This window comes from Pecten maximus, chromosome 6, assembly GCF_902652985.1.
Source record: "Pecten maximus chromosome 6, xPecMax1.1, whole genome shotgun sequence".
In the NCBI taxonomy this organism is placed as follows: domain Eukaryota; kingdom Metazoa; phylum Mollusca; class Bivalvia; order Pectinida; family Pectinidae; genus Pecten; species Pecten maximus.
In genome coordinates this window covers 32,019,244-32,032,025 of record NC_047020.1, presented here as the reverse complement: position 1 = coordinate 32,032,025, position 12,782 = coordinate 32,019,244, and positions in this window count along the sequence as shown.

Below are 12,782 nucleotides of genomic sequence, written 5' to 3'. Positions count from 1 at the left end.
GATTAAAGTAGAACAATAAACACTTCGGAGGTCAGGTTAACGTTATTGACATCTAATGGTGGCATGTGTTGTCATCTTAAGAGAACACTTAATCAATAACCCGAACATTTTAAGTGGACATTTCCCAAAGACGTACGTAGGACACAGCTCTATATAGCATATTATTAATGTAGATGACAAGAGTACACCAAGACAAAAGAGGAACAAGAATTACTGTTTCCCATTCAGGATTTATTGGGATTTTCAGGATTAAGCGTTCCGGATCCTCGTGCTGTATTTTTCGGTGAAGGGCGAGGTATAATTGTTCTTCGCAAAAGCCTATCCCTGTGTCGAAGAGCAATTGATCCAAATGATGACCGCAGTTTATACATTGTTGTCATTTTGCAATGAATGTCTTGACTAAAACGAATTTTATCCAATTTAGTAGATAGATGACAAATAAGGGCAATGTGTGTACATAGCAGTTTTGTACGGCAGTGAATGGGGATGACTCTTATGCATGAAGGTAGTAGACTTGGAAAAACTGTATTTGATGGTTCTGAGCCTACAAAACACTTTATACAATGGGAGTTGGCCTAAAAAACAGTAACTCTTTATGACATCAGCGGGCCAGGAACAGAAATCCTCTTTACTAAAGAAGTGGGCCTATAACAATAAATCCTATGTTAATGCAGCAGGCCTTGACTAAAAATCATCTGTATTAATGCAGCAGGTATAGAACAAAACTCTCTGTACTTATGCAGCGGGCCTAGAATAAAAACCCTCTGTACTTATGCAGCAGGCCTAGAATAAAAACCATCTGTACTAATACAGCGGGACTAGAATAAAAACCCTCTGTACTAATACAGCGGGCCTAGAATAAAAAGCCTCTTTACTTATGCAGCGGGCCTAGAATAAAAAGCCTCTGTACTTATGCAGCTGGCCTAGAATAAAAACCCTCTGTACTTATGCAGCAGGCCTAGAATAAAAACCCTCTGTACTAATACAGCGGGCCTAGAATAAAAACCCTCTGTACTTATGCAGCGGGTCTAGAATAAAAAGCCTCTGTACTTATGCAGTAGGCCTAGAATAAAAACCCTCTGTACTAATACAGCGGGACTAGAATAAAAACCCTCTGTACTAATACAGCAGGCCTAGAATAAAAAGCCTCTTTACTTATGCAGCGGGCCTAGAATAAAAAGCCTCTGTACTTATGCAGCTGGCCTAGAATAAAAACCCTCTGTACTTATGCAGCGGGCCTAGAATAAAAAGCCTCTGTACTTATGCAGCAGGCCTAGAATAAAAAGCCTCTGTACTTATGCAGTAGGCCTAGAATAAAAACCCTCTGTACTAATACAGCGGGCCTAGAATAAAACCCCTCTGTACTTATGCAGCGGGCCTAGAATAAAAACCCTCTGTACTTATGCAGCGGGCCTAGAATAAAACCCCTCTGTACTTATGCAGTAGGCCTAGAATAAAAACCCTCTGTACTAATACAGCGAGCCTAGAATAAAAACCCTCTGTACTAAGGTAGTGGGCCTGAAATAAAAAATCCTCTTCAGTAATCATCTGTGCTAAGGCAGTTGGCCTAGAACAAAACATCTATGTACTAAAGTAGTGGGTCTAAAACAAAAATCACTAATTACGCCATACGAAACATTGGGCCTATGAAGACAGAGGGTCTAAAAACACCACACCTACATAGAATTGCTAATATACTTTACAAAGTTCATACAATACTTTCGTTTTAATATCCTTCCCTGTAATGAGCTACATCTGAAAAATATAGAAAAAAAAATAACAGAAAAATGTAACGTTTTACATCAGGGAATCAGTTTCCGCTTGATGTCCCTCTATTCAGGACATCCTTTTTCCTTGTTTATGTTTGATCTTGATTTATCATGATCCATGTGTTGTCTGTAGATTGGTAAACAATGACAAATGTAAGGGAAATATAATTGAGATTTGACCTTAAGTTAAGGAGGCTGTATCTTTCAGTGACTATTGTGGCCAGTGGGATTATTCCAGTTCATGTTGAGTTTGATGACACAAAAGACACATGATATTAGCAAATACCAAAACAAAATTACAAATTGAGAGTTGGAGACAGTAAAATCAATTTGGCTTGAATCATACAGCTGTTTAGTCCTTCTAGGACTCGTCAGTGATGTTAGGGACATCATACAGTTGTTTAGTCCTTCTAGGACTCATCAGTGATGTTAAGAACATCATACAGCTGTTTAGTCCTTCTAGGACTCATCAATGGTGTTAGGGTCATCATACAGCTGTTTAGTCCTTCTAGGACTCGTCAGTGATGTTAGGGACATCATACATCTGTTTGGCCCTTATAGGACTCATCAGTGACGTTAGGGACATCATACAGCTGTTTATTCCATCTAGGACTCTTACTGATGTCAGGGACATCATACAGCTGTTTGGCCCTTCTAGGACTCATCAGTGATGTTAGGGACATCATACAGCTGTTTGGCCCTTCTAGGACTCGTCAGTGATGTTCGGGACATCATACAGCTGTTTGTCCTTCTAGGACTCGTCAGTGATGTTAGGGACATCATACAGCTGTTTGGCCCTTCTAGGACTCGTCAGTGATGTTAGGGACATCATACAGCTGTTTGTCCTTCTAGGACTCGTCAGTGATGTTAGGGACATCATACAGCTGTTTGGCCCTTCTAGGACTCGTCAGTGATGTTCGGGACATCATACAGCTGTTTGTCCTTCTAGGACTCGTCAGTGATGTTAGGGACATCATACAGCTGTTTGGTCCTTCTAGGACTCGTCAGTGATGTTCGGGACATCATACAGCTGTTTGTCCTTCTAGGACTCATCAGTGATGTTAGGGACATCATACAGCTGTTTGTCCTTCTAGGACTCGTCAGTGATGTTAGGGACATCATACAGCTGTTTGTCCTTCTAGGACTCGTCAGTGATGTTCGGGACATCATACAGCTGTTTGTCCTTCTAGGACTCATCAGTGATGTTAGGGACATCATACAGCTGTTTAATCCTTCTAGGACTCGTCAGTGATGTTAGGGACATCATACAGCTGTTTGGCCCTTCTAGGACTCATCAGTGATGTTAGGGACATCATACAGCTGTTTGGCCCTTCTAGGACTCATCAGTGATGTTAGGGATATCAAACAGCTGTTTAGTTCATCTATGACTCTTAGTGATGTTAGGGACATCACGCAGCTGTTTAGTCCTTCTAGGACTCGTCAATGATGTTAGGGACATCACGCAGATGTTTAGTCCCTCTAAGACTCGTCAGTCATGTTAGGGACATCATACAGCTGTTTAGTCCCTCGAGGACTCTTAGTGATGTTAGGGACATCACGCAGCTGTTTAGTCCCTCTAGGACTCGTCAGTGGTGTTATACATGTAACCCTGGTAAATACTAGCCGCAATATACCGCTCGGCTAGAGAGATCTTCTCTTTAGCTCGATCGGTTGAGCGTAAGACTAGTAAGCCAGAGGTCCCGGGTTTGATCCCTAGCGGAGACAGTGATTTAAATTTAATTAATCCTGCGCACTGTTACATACATGTATATTATACCATTTTAAAGTGACGGTATCCAAATCGGGCCAGTACCCAAAACGGATCACTTTTGACAAAAACATTTTACCAACAACTGTGTTCAAAGTTTAAATTACGTGTAGTTGGAATGCATAGCCATTTGTATCATTGGCTATGTACAATGTACTATAAATTGTTGTTAAATTTACGAATTCAATGACACTAGAAAAAGTTTTTGTTAAGTCGTTAAAAATGGTGCGTGTAAGCCAAAGTTTATTTGTTTGTTTTGGGTGTTTTTTTATTATTATTTATGGGATGAAAGACAAAAATTTAGACGGTAGACTTGTTTTCTTTATTTCTTTATTCAAATTTTTAAGATTATTCTAATATCGTGATGGGCTTACAAAAATAAATTTTGAAGTCTACAATATTGAAAACTGGCATTCGGGAAAGCGTTCTAAAAATACTATTAACAAAAGTAACTCAGTTAAGCTGTGGCTGATTTTGCATTTTGAAACACCTTTTGATCGAATGAAGAGAATGTTCGTTTGGTGATCCGATTTGGGTACTATCACCATATGTTATATGCAGTGCAAATGGAGGATACCATACTGTCGATAAACTCGTTTATGATAGAAAAATATTCAAACACTTAACCGGAAGCTATAAGTTTAAAACGGCAAATTCAAACCCTTAGAAGGCAGCTAGTTGGCACGTGCTGCGGAAATTATGCACAGCTCGTATTAAGAGGATACTTGAGGAAATCCCGGACAAATATGAGTGGATAGCACAGTTGACATACATCCAAACTGCCGAATTAGTGTCGGAAATTACTGGCGTATTACTCTTCTTAATTCTGCTGATTACCCATAAGTTGTCTGTCTTACTTATAGTATACACTATACAGTATTTACTGATGTATTTGATTGAGGTCTGGAAAACATCTTATCATTGCCTTTTTCTAATTCTAATTTGCACGAGTGAATTGTCAACAGAACTTAAAGGTCAAAACTAGCCTTGATATTAACCTTGTATGTGATTTGCACATCCCTTACATTAGTTAAGTTTGTGGAACTTTTGACTTTGACTGTAAACATATTTTATTAACCAAAATCGGTGAAAAGCATCCGACACAAGTTATAGCAACTTATGAAGCTATCTCCTTACAACAATTATACAGACAGATGACAACATAGACTGTTAATTACAATACATCAATAAAATACTAATTTGTATAAAGTCATAATATCATAATTAAACATTTCAAAATCTTCCGCTGGATCTAATAAAATTTACATAATACAATTTAAATCCAAAGACATATTTTCATTACCAAACAGCAGCAATCTTAGAGATATATTCATATTCAAACTACGTTAATGATTAAAGGGCAGCACGGGCATTTGAGTAAGTCTGGTATTCAAAGAAGGGATAGGCATTCTCACAAGGGTAGCCACAATTAATACAATTTGAGTCCTGAACCAGGTTTGCATAGTAAAGATCATATTTGAGAGCACTGCAATTGTGTCTCAATTTAGGATAATGGATAATGGATAATATTAAGTTTTCGTTCTCCTCTTAAATAGTAAAGGGGGACTGAATAATGTACTTTTGAAATTAAAGCGGACTTGAAAGAAGAGAAGGGCATGGATCTAATATCATCGCCAAGAGCATTCCACATCATCAAAGATGAAGGTAGAAAAGATTGCTTTGTAAGAGATCATTAGACGTTTGGAATTCTATAATTTTCACTATTTCTAAGACCGCATCTGTTTTTTCCAACGGTAGTGGGAAGTAAATTTGTTATGAAATTTGGTGTATGATGCCTATCCATTTTATAAATCAATTGCAGTTTTCGTCTTTTCCTCCTATCTGAAAGTAATTCTAAACCTGTTTCTGTATATAATGAATCGTTTCTAGCAGATGACGGTAACCCAGTAATTATTCAAGAAGCTTCATGTTGAGCCTTCTCTAACTTTTCCGAATCACATAAAGTTTGTTGAACGCGTCATATCCCTTTCTATTTTTAGCAAGATTTCAAGATTTTTTATTCACTCAAGACACACAAAGTGTGTAACAAGAGGTCAATATGACAGAACAATGTACATGGCTTACAGGGTAATAACGTGAAAATACAAGAGTGTATATACTAACGTCATTATAAACAATGTTATCTCATTATACATATAATCAATACAATACAACATATGAAATAATATACTTATCTACTAACTACTTGAAATACAAAGTGTGTCTACATTGTAAGGGTTCAACTGGTCAGTAGGAGATTTGCTGAGTTCTAGCCAGACACACTCTTACACGAGGGATGGCATATCTATCTACGGAACAGTTTTAATTACTGTCTCCCATACTTACAAATGAACAAATCCCAGTCAGAATAACCATTGATCTATAATTCCATCACCAAAAACCAAAATGTCTGGTTTTAACCCGTTTTACCCATTTATAACAACTGTATGACTTCAATGAAACAGCACAGTGACGTCAAGTCAATAATTGAAGAATTTGAATTTTGCCGGACATATTGTATTATTTTTCAACATACCCGGTAATCCCCTTTAGTATCAAGTCCTCTGTGCCACTTTTATAGAACTCCTTTTCTGGACTGTTCAGAAAGTCATCCACTGCATGTATGACGTCATCATCGGACTGAAAGTTGGTGCCTGAAATAGCTGTTTTCAGTTTTGAAAATAGATGAATGTCTGATGAGGCGAGATCATGTGAATCAGGCGGATATTCAATAAATTTAAAGCCACAATCGTGAATGGCAGCTATGGCAATGACAGACTTGTGAACGGGAGCATTGTCCTGATGGAATAACACAACTTTAGTGAGTTTTCCGCTGCGCTGAAGTTTAATATTTTCCCGCAAGTGCATCAGCAGTGAAGCATAGTGTGTGCCATTGATTGTTTGGCCCTTTTGGAGATAATCTATCAGCAGAATACCATCCGCATCCCAGATAACCGTGGCCATAACCTTCCCAGCTGATGGAACAACCTTCTTTGGCGGGTGAGAGCCAGGATGCTTCCATTGTTTCGATTGCTGTTTGGCCTCTGGGGTAAAATGATGGACCCATGTTTCATCCATAGTGACAAATCACTGAAGACAGGTGGCATGATCTTCCTCTAAAAGATTCAGATTAGCACGCGATAATGGGCGCCTGGTGTGCTTCTGATCAACTGTCAGAAGTCTTGGTATCCATCGGGCCGAAAGCTTTCTCATCGCAAGATCCTCGGTCAGAATGGAATGTACTCTTTTCATTTCCAACTCTGGGGTTGCAACATTGACAGGCCTTCCAGGACGGGGGTCATCATCAAGGCTCTATCGGCCGCGCTTAAATTCCGCCGCCCGCCTTTTCACTGTAGCATATGAAGGGTCATCTTTCCCTAGTGTGAGAAAAATCGATCTCACACATTGGGTAAAGACAGCTGGCACGCGCTATATGACGCTGCTTTCAATAACATAACGTCGGCAAGCCTCGTGCTGACTTGTCAAAATCTTGCACTTAGGTTGAGATATCCCTGTCCCCGGAACAGACCCATGTTTGAATCTGTTTTCTCTTATCCTGGACAGGGAAATCCACACTTTTACAGTTGTGAGATGTTCTTATCTCGCCCTATGGTTGACACAAGCAACATATGCCGTTCACAACAATTGTATGACGTCACATTGACAATTCATTTACGCCACGTCACCAGTAGTGCCTTACATTAATGTACCGGCAATATTTAAACAGTGTAAGAAAAAAATCGTCATTCATCCCCTTGGTAGCGAGATAGGAGTGTCGCAATCATCGAAGTAAGATTCTTAAGCTGCCAAACACTCAACAAGGGTCGTGTTTAGCAGCTTAAGAATCGTTCCCTTGGTCATGATCGATAGAAAAAAAGAATAAGCTATAGTTATATGTGTTATGCAATTCGAAAATTGCTGTCAATGGGTGTCTACAAAATCAAGGATCGACTCAAATTGATCATTACAGTCATCACATTGTTGCGATTACGAGATGATAGGGTCTTAATTACGATTTATGATTTGGAGATAACTCGTATTTACGAGATAAATATGCCATTCAATGTCAAGCGGTAATTTAGCCGTAACAACAAGATAGATATGTCGTAAAATTTCACGCGATAACTAAGTCGTAATTACAAGATAGCTATGTTGTAAAATACAAAGCGATAACTTAGTCGTAATTACAAGATAGCTATGTTGTAAAATGTCGTGCAATAATTAATTACTAATCAAGAGGTAACTATGTCGTAAAATGTCACGCTATGACTAAGTCGAAATACTAGATAACTAAGTCGTAAATATATGATAACTATGTCGTAAAATGTCACGTGATATCCAAATCGAACTAACAGATAACTAAGTCGTAATTATAAAATAATTATGTCGTAAAATGTCACGCGATAAACAAATCGAAATACTAGTTGAATAGTCGTAATTATCAGATAACTATGTCGTAAAATGTCACGCGATAACCAAATCGAATTAACAGATAACTTAGTCGTAAAATGTCACGTGATATCCAAATCAAATTAACAGATAACAAAGTCGTAATTGTCATGCGATAACTAAGCCAAAATTACGAGATAACTATGTCGTAAAATGTAACGCAATAGCTATGTCGAAATATCAAATAGCTAAGTCGTATTGACGAGATAACTAAGTCATAAAATGTTATGAGGTAACTAGGTCAAGTCACAATATTTATGTCGTAAAATGTTACGAGATAACTCAACGGAAATAAACATGTCGTTATTCCGAGATATTACGATCAATGTTTCTTAGAAAACACATATTTTTAGCTCACCGGTTACGAGTAACCGTGAGTTAATGCTGTACCCCCGGCGTCCGCGTTGGCGTTGGTGTCGGCGTCCCACCCCACTATAAAGTTTTTGGGATAAGTTTTTGGAAAGCTTGTAATTCCAAAAGTATACACCTCACACCCTCCTAATTTAGTTTATACATTCATTAGAGGTCTAGGAGTGGTGTTAGTGCAAAATCATGTAGAAAAGATTTGTGATTTTTTTCGCATTTTACCATTTAGTGGACTTAACTTTTTTGGCACCAAAACCCACTTTAAAGTTTTTGGGGCAAGTTTTTGGAAAGCTTGTAAGTCCAAAAGTATACACCTCACACCCTTTTAATTTGGTTTATACATTCATTAGAGGTCCAGGAGTGATGTTATGGCAAAATCATGCGCAGAAAAAAAATCACATTCTTTTTTTTGGCATTTTACAATTTAGTGGACTTATTTTTTTGGCACCAAAACCCACTTTTTAGGCTTATTCTAATAAAAGGCATATCAGAACAGACAACAAAGATCTGGCAGATATTCAATTCATCATTTAGAATTATTGACGTTATGATAATATTGACATATTAATATAATATTAAAAAATATTCTCCAATTGCCCATGGCCATCGCCCCGTCGAACTTAAATTCAATGGCACTAAAGAATCTTCAACATCAAAGCCGCTTACCGAGTTCTTTACTTAGAGTGTAACAAGTATCTACAGCTTACAACTGAACTGTATGATAAGTATGGAGATGGATCACAATAACGATGCTCATTAGTAACCTCTGTGGAAGTTACACTTTCCGCTTTGACCTCCGGGTTAATTAGTTGAATGTAATATTGTTTGTTGAACTTGGAAAAATAAAAATAAAAATGAGAAAAAAAATGGATCATGCCAATTTCCCAGTTGTTAATTTTCCATTTCTAGATAGTAGCATCCCTACTTTCCCTACCGTTCTTTATTTACATGTCCCAGTTGGTTTGATATTCTAGTATTTGCTCCCTTTATCTTAATTTCCAAGCCATGTGTGGCTGGATCCAATGTTGCACAAAAACGGCACGTGCATAGATTATAATGAATACGTAGGAACACGTTGCACGTGTCTATACTTAATTCGTGTGATTGGTTGGACTTTGAAACTATGATGCTTTATGCGTAATGGTTACTATTTTGTCACGTGATTGTCTTTTTCCAAATATAGTGTTAATGTGTAGGCGTATAAGGCGGGAACCATTAAAATCCGAGAAATGGAATTTTAATGTTTTTTTACGTATACAGCGAGTTATAACCAAATTTGGTATAAACGCAAAGAATTTAAGCTCATTAGCATTCGAGAAAAAGGAGAAATATGTTAATATTTTCAAGTAGCCAAAATTACCTATATTATATATGTGTATCGCCATTGAAGAAATGGGCATGTCTTGTATACATATACATAATGTTTTAGAAAGAAAACATGATTAAATAAATACATAATTTTATATAATTGACTATCAGTTATCAATCATATTGGAAATTTATCATATGTTCAATTATTAAAGTTGTCAGTTGAGAACAGTTACAAGATTTAGACATGTACCAGTAACAATAATGATGGAATCCAAAATACATTACTGAATTGTTAATAATGGCGGCCATCTTAGTTTTGTCGGCCATCTTGAAAAAAAATGAATTTCCATAATATCCAAAATTGATCTACATGCCATCACAAACAAACATTTCACCAATCTGCAGGGCAAACACGAGTTAGTCGTACAAAGGGAAGCAACTCTGGTAAATCGGAATAAGATTAGCGCGTCGGTTGATATAAAGAGAAGAGACAAGTTTGGTGTATTGCATTGATTATAATCATGGAATAGAAATAAGATAGAAATTATATTGAAAATTAATACACGACAAAAGAGCAAGGCCGCTAGAGATTCCATTTCCTGTCAGGAAAGTAAACGGAGAATACAATGAGCAAGGTCGGATACAGGAGGGGGAGGGGGGGGGGGGGGGGGGAGCGTGCCAAATTACGGGGGGTCGGGGGTACTCCCCTGGAAAAAATGTTAGCAGGTAAATGCAAAATCCTGCATTCTAGTGTATTTCACGCCTTAAATCCTTAAATCCAGTGATGAGGCATTGCATTTTACGTTTGACAAGATTTCACCGAATACACCCGCCCATTGATGACAGTGTCATTATCAAACTATCAGTTCTGAATCAGACACTGTTAATTACAAGGAGACATATAGGTGCCGCTGCTCATTGTTTTTTTTTTCATATATATATATACATTGTATATATTTCATTCCATCCTTAAATTGTAGTATACTGTCTGAACTATATGCATAATTTCCTAAAATATAACTATATTCTCCACAGCAAGGTTCTATCTTCTGTTAGTTCAGTAAAATATCTAGGCATTGCTATTAAAACAAAACTTAAAATAAAAGAGCATATAAACAATGCATTAAAGCATAAAATGCAAAAATCAATATATAACTTTCTCAGACGAAATCCTAGAGTCAAATGAAAAATATACAAACGTATCATTTTATAGAGTGGTAGAGCAACTGTCAGGCCCAAACTTAAACTTGTTCTTGTTGTGGGTCCACATACAACAAATCCTATAAACCAGAATGTCAATCAGAGGTTCCTCAATACCAGTTTTATCACAGACTAATATCTATTTTCTCCAAACTTATTTTTTTTAAAGAGTTCATCGGAGGACCAAGTTTTACAATGTCTCATTGTTTTTTACCCTATGTACAGACTAAAATCATATTCTTAAAAAGTGCTCCTCTGATGGTCTGGTATTAAAAAATGAAAACCCGTAGTTGAAAACATATTGTAATTTAAAATTAAGTAGACTCACTATTTAGTATTTATAATAATAGCTTATTTTGATGGTTCATTGTTATTTTTTTTATATTTAAAACAGTATCACTCTTATTTACATTTTTCTAATCATAGATCCAATCGAAACCCTGTTGAAATTAATTTTCAGTTTTCATTTGGATAGAAAATTAAATAAAGTAGAACGTAAAGAAACTAACACGTCGACAAGACACATCCATGGATAGAAAGTGTAAAATTTCTGTCTAATTGATCAATTCGCTTTGTTTAAGCGATGACTTCATAAGCGGTCCATGGCGATCTATTTGGGTACTGTGGGAATCACAATAAGTCACGTGATATTTTAACTGTATGTCTAAGGTCAGGATAGGCGGAAAAGGATTGTACCTCATTTTGACTGCATATTCGGTAGTATGCCCGCAGCTGGCAGCGAACATATCCTATAGGATATGATCGTTTCCAACTGCGGACATACTACCGTATACGCAGTAGCGCTCCATAGGATATGATCGTTGCAAACTGCGGGCATACTAGAATCTACCGTATGCACTGTCAAAATGAGGTACAATTCTTACATTTACATCAAACAAATCGTTAAAATACAGTACGAAGAAAATAAAATGCACGGTGTGTTGCGACGTTGGTAGCTATGGCAGCCAAGGTTGCTAAGATAATATAGTTCCAGTGAATCAACGCAAAGACACCAGTATTAATATTGTTAACAAAATTAATAGAAACAACTCAACATTTTTGTTTAATACCTTTTACGTTTTAATTAATTGATATATTTACAATCCACTTTTTCCGTCTCGAATTAACTATGGTTGTCAAGTACAGCGTGTATTGACACAGATTTAGTAGTGACGGGGTCAAAATGTTCTCTAGGAAATGTACGCTTCAACCATTTATTGTTAGCTTAGATCGTGGAAAAGTTAAATATGCACTCATTTCCGCAATATTCAGTTTAGTTTTCGACAAAATACTCACTTGATGTTAGCTTTTTGTGCAGAGATCATTGGGTACAAGGATAAAACGTTAAAATTGCGTTGATCAGTCCTTTCAAAATGATGCCGTCTAGTTGACGTTCCTGTAACGTCTCAAATAGACGACGTCATAATTATATTACCGATTCCCGGGCTTATTAAACCGCTGAGCTTTTTTCACTGCGTATATGCTAATTTATTCGCAGTCAGAGTTTACTAAGCAGAAGAAGTGAGAGATGTTAAGATTCATTCTTAGTTATAAACATATAATATATCTATATAGGATATCTTCATGTTAATTTATAATTTGGTCAAAAATGAGGGAAATGTTGAATATTAAAGATTCCTCTAATTGTACAGTGATACAGGTCTATTGAAGTCACCCAGTGATAATCAACCACCAAAGCCAGACCACCAGTGGGAGGGGCTAAACTGGCTATATATCATTTAGTTTTCTTTATATATTCCAATATACTTGATGAGATCATGTTTTTGGTAGGACGTAGTAATTATTTTATTGTAAATCTTATAGAAGTATATATGTTATACCGTAGATCACCGTCATTCCAAATAATAAATGATCCCTGATCATCATAATATGATCACTGTTTGCTCCCCTATCCCAGT